The sequence below is a fragment of the Frankliniella occidentalis genome, unplaced genomic scaffold (assembly GCF_000697945.3).
Source record: "Frankliniella occidentalis isolate FOCC.00 unplaced genomic scaffold, Focc_3.1 Scaffold22, whole genome shotgun sequence".
In the NCBI taxonomy this organism is placed as follows: domain Eukaryota; kingdom Metazoa; phylum Arthropoda; class Insecta; order Thysanoptera; family Thripidae; genus Frankliniella; species Frankliniella occidentalis.
The window spans coordinates 1,809,056-1,817,606 of NW_026267152.1; positions in this window are offsets into that span (position 1 = coordinate 1,809,056).

Sequence of the window (8,551 nt, forward strand, 5' to 3'; positions counted from 1 at the left end):
AAGTAATCCAGCCAGGAAATTCCTGAAAATCTTTGGTAATCACTGGTAATCTTTAGTAATCACTGGTAATCTTTGGTAATCACTGGTAATCTTTGAGATTCACTGGTAATCTTTGGGAATCGCTGGTAATCTGTGGTAATCAATGGCAATCTTTGGTAATCTCTGGTAATCTTTTGTCAGTGGTAATCTTCGGAAACCCTTGGTAATCTTCGGTAATCTTCGGTAATCTTTGGTAATCTTTGGTAATCCTTGGTAATCGTCACTTTTTGGTAATCAGGTGTACACGATTTTTTCGAGTTGGGCACCCCTCGCACCGACCCTTTCTAGACAATCGGTCGAAAGTTTTCTTGTTGGTCGGTTTGCTGTAATTTCAGTGACGGAAAGTCTGCTTCCGCACCTGGGCCTACCTGATGGGGTTAGGGGTCACACCCCTTGGTCTGTTCGACGTAGGCATGCCAGAGAGCAGTAAAGCGCCAGGTTTGCGGCCAGAGGCAGGCAATATCCATCCCGTGCACGAGAGTTTCCAACTCAAAGTGGCATCGTTTCATAAAAACAATCCTCGGGCCGGCTGGCCCGCTCTATCGCGCGTTCAAATCTCCCGGGCGCGCGCGATGGCAGATAGGCTCATTGGCGGCCCGTTTGGGTGGGCTCATTACCTCCATTAGACGTGTTTCACATCGAGTCGGAGCCTCGACCTGACTGACCGGAGATTTGTTGTGTTTGCTTTATCCGGACAGGCGTAACTGCGCACGGGATCAGCCTTGGTCGATACGCCGATACTCAGAGGTAGCCGGCGCAAACTTGTGATGCTGTTGCACAACAAAAACACTTAAACCGCCATATCATTGGAACAAGACATTTTCCTAGGCCTGTGCTAGGAAATTGACTTGTACCAAGGATATTTACATGGCGCAGTTTGAATAGTACTGATCTGGATAGTTTTCAGCACGAGCTATATTAAAATTAAATGGTTGCATGCAAGACGATTACATTTAATCAAAATAACTCTTCTCATTTTGTTTATAAAAAGAGGGAAATACTAGTTAGTTACGGCCCCCACTCAAAGGATTCCCCTGGGATATGGGATCCGCCCCCGACCGGACTCGCCACCCAGGCCCCAAGCATGGGCCCTATACCCGGACCATTCCCCATTTACGGCATAACATGTGAACGGAGTGTGCTCCGGGACGTAAAATGGCTGCTGCTCGCTGTAAATTACACAATACGATTAAATCTAATCGGGGGGCCCCCTTGCTTTATAATCCCACTCGACTCTTACAGCTTCCGTGGCGTGGCGTGGGGCCAGCAGGGCGGCGGCCATCGGGGCCCTTCGCGGCGCAGCTCGCGCAGCTCATCGCGGCGACATAAAATCATTTTACTATTTCCAAATGTCAAGCAGCGCTACCGCCGCTACCGCGCGCTCGCGGCCCGGCAATAGCGTGCGCTGTAAAACAAAGGCAAAGGGCTATGGGCAGGAGGATGAGAAGGGATATGTGGTGTCTGCTCTGGTGAGGGCCTCCGAGCAAGACGTACCTCCTCGACCAAGGTGTTCTCACATTGACCTTTCCGTCTGTGTTCCTATGTGGGCGCGGACGCGGGCATCATAACCAGCTATGTTCTAAATGTATTTCAGTATGTCAATAATTTTTACACGAAACATGTTTGTGCTTACAGGAGGACACGCGCCCACAACGTCGCCGCCAAATCAGCGACCCGCGGCCTGCAGGTAAGTCGGAAAACAATGAAAGTGTGGGTGCTTCCGGGCTCCGGGGGCAACCCTCGACTGCTCCTTTTCACACATTAGTGTAAAACCCCCGCCGTCGTGTCGCCGGCGCAAAGGAGGATTACGACCAGCTTCTTGTCGCCAGACGGAGGCCACGCGCCACCGCAGCGGCCAGCCGGCAGCCGGCGTGGCTCATGCAGGACATCCCCAGCCGCGGGCTTCCCGGCCGGGCAACACGCGGGGGCTTGGGAAAATAAAAGAGCGGAGCCTTTCTAGGACAGCCCGCTGGGCCTCCCTAGCGGACTTACCGCGAAGAGCGCGTCGACGGGCGCGCGGGCGGCGCAGCTCAAAGCGCTCTGCGGGCGCCGCGGGCTGTTGGGGCCGCGGCGGGGGGAGGTGTTCAGGGGCTCGGCACCAGCCACTCTCCTATCCGCCACGCGCAACGAGACGTGCAGCAAGCAGTCCGCGTTTGGCGCACCGAGGCTCTCCCGCCCCGCGGGGCGCGGCTGCTGCTGCTCGACTGCGGCCCGACGTCCGTTAATTATGGCGAATCCAGGTTGTCGGTAGCGCAATTAATTTAGCTAATTGATGTGATGCCGTGTTTATAATCCCGTCTGAGATCTTGTGAGATGCTGTGCAGGATATGTGTCCTCACAGCTGGGCTGCTTGCGCGGCGGGGCGGGGCAGGGCAGGGTGGCGCCCGCCGCGGTGCGGTGGCGGTGGTGGGGCGGGGCCGCGCACGGCCGAGCAGCGACTGCACCGCGAAGGGCCTCCGACAACAACCCGCTTACCGTGGGAGGTCTGGGTGCCCGTCTTGCGCATGCGCAAACATCCTGCTGAAGTGGGGAGGAAACTTGGTAGCGAGTAATCATAACACATATCTTGTCACAGCGCCTCGCTGGGCTTCGGAGAAACTCCGCGGGGAATGATGAAATTAAATAAAAAAAAATAAAACATCTTGTCTTTGCGCGCGTTTTGCTGGTGTTTGATGTTCACTGCTCGAAGGGGGAAGGTTGTCGTCAGTGAGTAAGTGAGAGAGACTCGCGCAGCGAGCAGCATTTTTGCAAGTTGTTACGGCGAATAACCGACAGTGCCGGGCAGTATGTTACACACGCCATGGGACACAGCTGAAAACAGAAATGCAAGACGCTGACGCTATTTTCTGAAAATTTAATAACATTGTTTGTGCGTCATCACCCAAATTATGGTCGAAACAATATATAGACACACATCAAACTGTCATTCCCTGGAACTCGCGATATGCCGTCCCGGTCCCGCGACCGCCTCGGCCCGGCACCCGGGCACCTCCCCGGTGGTCGCGGCCCGTCGTCGGGCCTGTCACCCCAAGGTCCCCGGGGCCCGAGCCGGGGGCCCCGTGCGCCCCGCCCAAGCACACACGTGCTATCCCGCTGAGCTGAGCCCGCGCGGGGCGCGAGGCGGGGCGGGGCGGGGCGTGTGGTTATACACCCCACGTCTGCAACATTGTAATGTCACACATATACATGCGGATTGACCCTGAGTTAAACAATTAATGCGTTTTGTGCCGTACCGGCGAGGGGGGCATCGTGGTTGCTCGCCATTAAAAGGGTATGGTTGTTGTTGTACTATCATGCTCTCGGGGTGTAAAATAATGTCCCGAGGAGTCATCTGCCCCTCCCCCCCCCCCCTGGTCTGTTCGACCTAGGCATACCAGAGAGCAGTAAAGCGCCAGGTTTGCGGCCAGAGGCAGGCAATATCCATCCCGTGCACGAGAGTTTCCAACTCAAAGTGGCATCGTTTCATAAAAACAATCCTCGGGCGGGCTGGCCCGCTCTATCGCGCGTTCAAATCTCCCGGGCGCGCGCGATGGCAGATAGGCTCATTGGCGGCCCGTTTGGGTGGGCTCATTACCTCCATTAGACGTGTTTCACATCGAGTCGGAGCCTCGACCTGACTGACCGGAGATTTGTTGTGTTTGCTTTATCCGGACAGGCGTAACTGCGCACGGGATCAGCCTTGGTCGATACGCCGATACTCAGAGGTAGCCGGCGCAAACTTGTGATGCTGTTGCACAACAAAAACACTTAAACCGCCATATCATTGGAACAAGACATTTTCCTAGGCCTGTGCTAGGAAATTGACTTGTACCAAGGATATTTACATGGCGCAGTTTGAATAGTACTGATCTGGATAGTTTTCAGCACGAGCTATATTAAAATTAAATGGTTGCATGCAAGACGATTACATTTAATCAAAATAACTCTTCTCATTTTGTTTATAAAAAGAGGGAAATACTAGTTAGTTACGGCCCCCACTCAAAGGATTCCCCTGGGATATGGGATCCGCCCCCGACCGGACTCGCCACCCAGGCCCCAAGCATGGGCCCTATACCCGGACCATTCCCCATTTACGGCATAACATGTGAACGGAGTGTGCTCCGGGACGTAAAATGGCTGCTGCTCGCTGTAAATTACACAATACGATTAAATCTAATCGGGGGGCCCCCTTGCTTTATAATCCCACTCGACTCTTACAGCTTCCGTGGCGTGGCGTGGGGCCAGCAGGGCGGCGGCCATCGGGGCCCTTCGCGGCGCAGCTCGCGCAGCTCATCGCGGCGACATAAAATCATTTTACTATTTCCAAATGTCAAGCAGCGCTACCGCCGCTACCGCGCGCTCGCGGCCCGGCAATAGCGTGCGCTGTAAAACAAAGGCAAAGGGCTATGGGCAGGAGGATGAGAAGGGATATGTGGTGTCTGCTCTGGTGAGGGCCTCCGAGCAAGACGTACCTCCTCGACCAAGGTGTTCTCACATTGACCTTTCCGTCTGTGTTCCTATGTGGGCGCGGACGCGGACATCATAACCAGCTATGTTCTAAATGTATTTCAGTATGTCAATAATTTTTACACGAAACATGTTTGTGCTTACAGGAGGACACGCGCCCACAACGTCGCCGCCAAATCAGCGACCCGCGGCCTGCAGGTAAGTCGGAAAACAATGAAAGTGTGGGTGCTTCCGGGCTCCGGGGGCAACCCTCGACTGCTCCTTTTCACACATTAGTGTAAAACCCCCGCCGTCGTGTCGCCGGCGCAAAGGAGGATTACGACCAGCTTCTTGTCGCCAGACGGAGGCCACGCGCCACCGCAGCGGCCGGGGCCGGCAGCCGTGGCTCATGCAGGACATCCCCAGCCGCGGGCTTCCCGGCCGGGCAACACGCGGGGGCTTGGGAAAATAAAAGAGCGGAGCCTTTCTAGGACAGCCCACTGGGCCTCCCTAGCGGACTTACCGCGAAGAGCGCGTCGACGGGCGCGCGGGCGGCGCAGCTCAAAGCGCTCTGCGGGCGCCGCGGGCTGTTGGGGCCGCGGCGGGGGGAGGTGTTCAGGGGCTCGGCACCAGCCACTCTCCTATCCGCCACGCGCAACGAGACGTGCAGCAAGCAGTCCGCGTTTGGCGCACCGAGGCTCTCCCGCCCCGCGGGGCGCGGCTGCTGCTGCTCGACTGCGGCCCGACGTCCGTTAATTATGGCGAATCCAGGTTGTCGGTAGCGCAATTAATTTAGCTAATTGATGTGATGCCGTGTTTATAATCCCGTCTGAGATCTTGTGAGATGCTGTGCAGGATATGTGTCCTCACAGCTGGGCTGCTTGCGCGGCGGGGCGGGGCAGGGCAGGGTGGCGCCCGCCGCGGTGCGGTGGCGGTGGTGGGGCGGGGCCGCGCACGGCCGAGCAGCGACTGCACCGCGAAGGGCCTCCGACAACAACCCGCTTACCGTGGGAGGTCTGGGTGCCCGTCTTGCGCATGCGCAAACATCCTGCTGAAGTGGGGAGGAAACTTGGTAGCGAGTAATCATAACACATATCTTGTCACAGCGCCTCGCTGGGCTTCGGAGAAACTCCGCGGGGAATGATGAAATTAAATAAAAAAAAATAAAACATCTTGTCTTTGCGCGCGTTTTGCTGGTGTTTGATGTTCACTGCTCGAAGGGGGAAGGTTGTCGTCAGTGAGTAAGTGAGAGAGACTCGCGCAGCGAGCAGCATTTTTGCAAGTTGTTACGGCGAATAACCGACAGTGCCGGGCAGTATGTTACACACGCCATGGGACACAGCTGAAAACAGAAATGCAAGACGCTGACGCTATTTTCTGAAAATTTAATAACATTGTTTGTGCGTCATCACCCAAATTATGGTCGAAACAATATATAGACACACATCAAACTGTCATTCCCTGGAACTCGCGATATGCCGTCCCGGTCCCGCGACCGCCTCGGCCCGGCACCCGGGCACCTCCCCGGTGGTCGCGGCCCGTCGTCGGGCCTGTCACCCCAAGGTCCCCGGGGCCCGAGCCGGGGGCCCCGTGCGCCCCGCCCAAGCACACACGTGCTATCCCGCTGAGCTGAGCCCGCGCGGGGCGCGAGGCGGGGCGGGGCGGGGCGTGTGGTTATACACCCCACGTCTGCAACATTGTAATGTCACACATATACATGCGGATTGACCCTGAGTTAAACAATTAATGCGTTTTGTGCCGTACCGGCGAGGGGGGCATCGTGGTTGCTCGCCATTAAAAGGGTATGGTTGTTGTTGTACTATCATGCTCTCGGGGTGTAAAATAATGTCCCGAGGAGTCATCTGCCCCTCCCCCCCCCCCACACACACACACCTTTTGCACGCACGATCAATCTTTTCAGTAAAAGTGAGGCCCGACAGATACGCCGTGCAGTTCACTGCCTCGCCCGCCCTCCCGGTGTAATTGTACAGAGACCAACAAGACAGATTACTCCGTAAAGTTTAGTGCGCCCGCCGCGCAAGAAGTCTGCTGCGCGCTCGCCTCGTGTTGCTGGGCCTGCTCAACTCCACAACATCAAGCAGCAGCAGCCAGCATCCTCGCACCAAGGTGGTGAGGATCGCGGCCGGTCGGCGTGGGAAGGGAATGCCGTACGGAGATATAGAAAAATTCATCAAAATGTTGATGATGATGATGCCCAATAATTCGCTCGAATTCGCTTTTTCGTGTTAAGACACACTTGCCTTAGTTTTGTTGCCACGTACGGGACTGCGCAATCTTCCCTTGCACCTGCAAAATAAACAAAACGTCGAGACAAACGTCCTGTTATACGGCGGGTCCCGTTTTACATACTTCCGCGGCGCCAATCCCCGCGTCCCCGCGCGGCACGGCACGAGGTATGCGCGCCGCGCGCACCGCACGCCTTCGCGGCCGCGCGCACTTGTTGTCTGCTCGTCACGTCTCGTGCACGTCGTCTCGTGCACGTCCCATGCGCCCCAAGTGCGCACGTCGCACGTCGCGGCGCGTGCTCGCCCCGGGGCAGCCAGCGCGACCGAGCGCAGCGCCACCTGTTTGCGTTCCCACGCTCCGCGCGCCCTGCTGCCCGTGTGTGTGCGTGTGTCTGTGTGTGTGCTGCTATCTCTGTGTGCCCGGCGCGCGCCTGCGCGTGTGAGTGTGTGTTTGTGTGTGTGTGTGTGTGTGTGTGTGTGTGTGTGTGCGTACGTGTCTAAATGTGCGAGGGCACGCCCCGCAGCTGGCATTGTGGTGACATTGACGGCCCGAGCCAACAGCCCCGCGCGGCTCGCCCGCCGCCACCGCCGCCGCCGCCATCCACCTCTCTTGTGGCCTCTGCGGGCTCCGCGATTTCGAAATAAATGTCCACACTCCGCACGCTGCCGCCACACCACGTCGTCGTCGTCGTCAGTGTCGGTGCGCGCACAGGTATAGGTGAGAAGTAAAGAGAAAAATAAGTGACGACAAAAGCACACACAGGCTTTCTGCTCAAACGAACCGAACGAGTAAGATTTGTATGGAGGCTCGAAATGCGCGATCACGCTTGTGCATGATAATGTGTGCGGCGTTCGATTACAGGAGAGAGCACGTATGTAATTTCTTCTCGTCTTATTTTTGTTTCGGGCGCATAACTTCTCATGTCGGTGTATATACGGCTGGATGCTGACTCCCGTTTGATTTTTCCTGCTCTTGCGGGCGCCACGCCCCGCCCCGCCCCGCCACGCCCCGCCACGCCACACGCCCCGTCGCGGCGGAGCGGAAACGCGCAGTTGCGGCGATGTGGCGAGATAAGCGACATGCGTGTGTGCGCGGCGGAGGAGGTCAGCGGGAGCAGCAGCATCCCCCCGGCCAGACCGCGCCGCGCCCCGGGGTTGAACGCCCTCGCAACTCTGGGGATAGAGAGGGCCTCCTCCTCGTCCTCAACCCTCCCCTTCTTCGTCGTCGTGCTCGTCGTCTTCCTTCTCGTCGTCCTCATCGTCGTCCTCGTCGTCGAGCTCGTCGTCTTCCTCATCGTCCTCATCGTCGTCCTCCTCCTCCTCCTCGCCCTCTTCCTGCCCTCCTCCTCGCCCTCTTCCTGCCCTCCTCCTCGTCGTCGTCATCGCCCTCCTCTCCTCCTCCTCGTCCTCCTCCTGAAGGGCGTAAATGAGTCACTCATGAGTGAGCGGGGTCCGGGCTCGGGTCCAGGGCTCCTCCTCATGCATGGCTGATCAGAGGGGGCGTGGCGGCGGGGCGCTCCGGGGGCCTCACGTCGTGACCTGCCCCGCGGCGCGCCTTGCCCCCGGGGCCCCGGGGGCGGGCGCGGACTCATCGGCGCCCGGGCCCCCGACCAGCACCGCACATAGCCTTGCCGGCGGCGACGTGGCGCGGCGTGCTTTTCGTCGGGCGGGGGAGGCCCAAGCGGTGGTGGAGCTGCCCCGGTGAGTCACACATTGCCGCTGACCACCACCACCGGGCACCACGACCCCGCCGCGCAGCCCGCCCGCGGGCCCCACCGCCACCAAACACAACAAGGGCGCAACAGGCAGATGGCGCGCTGACCGCGATAGCGGCCGCGGTG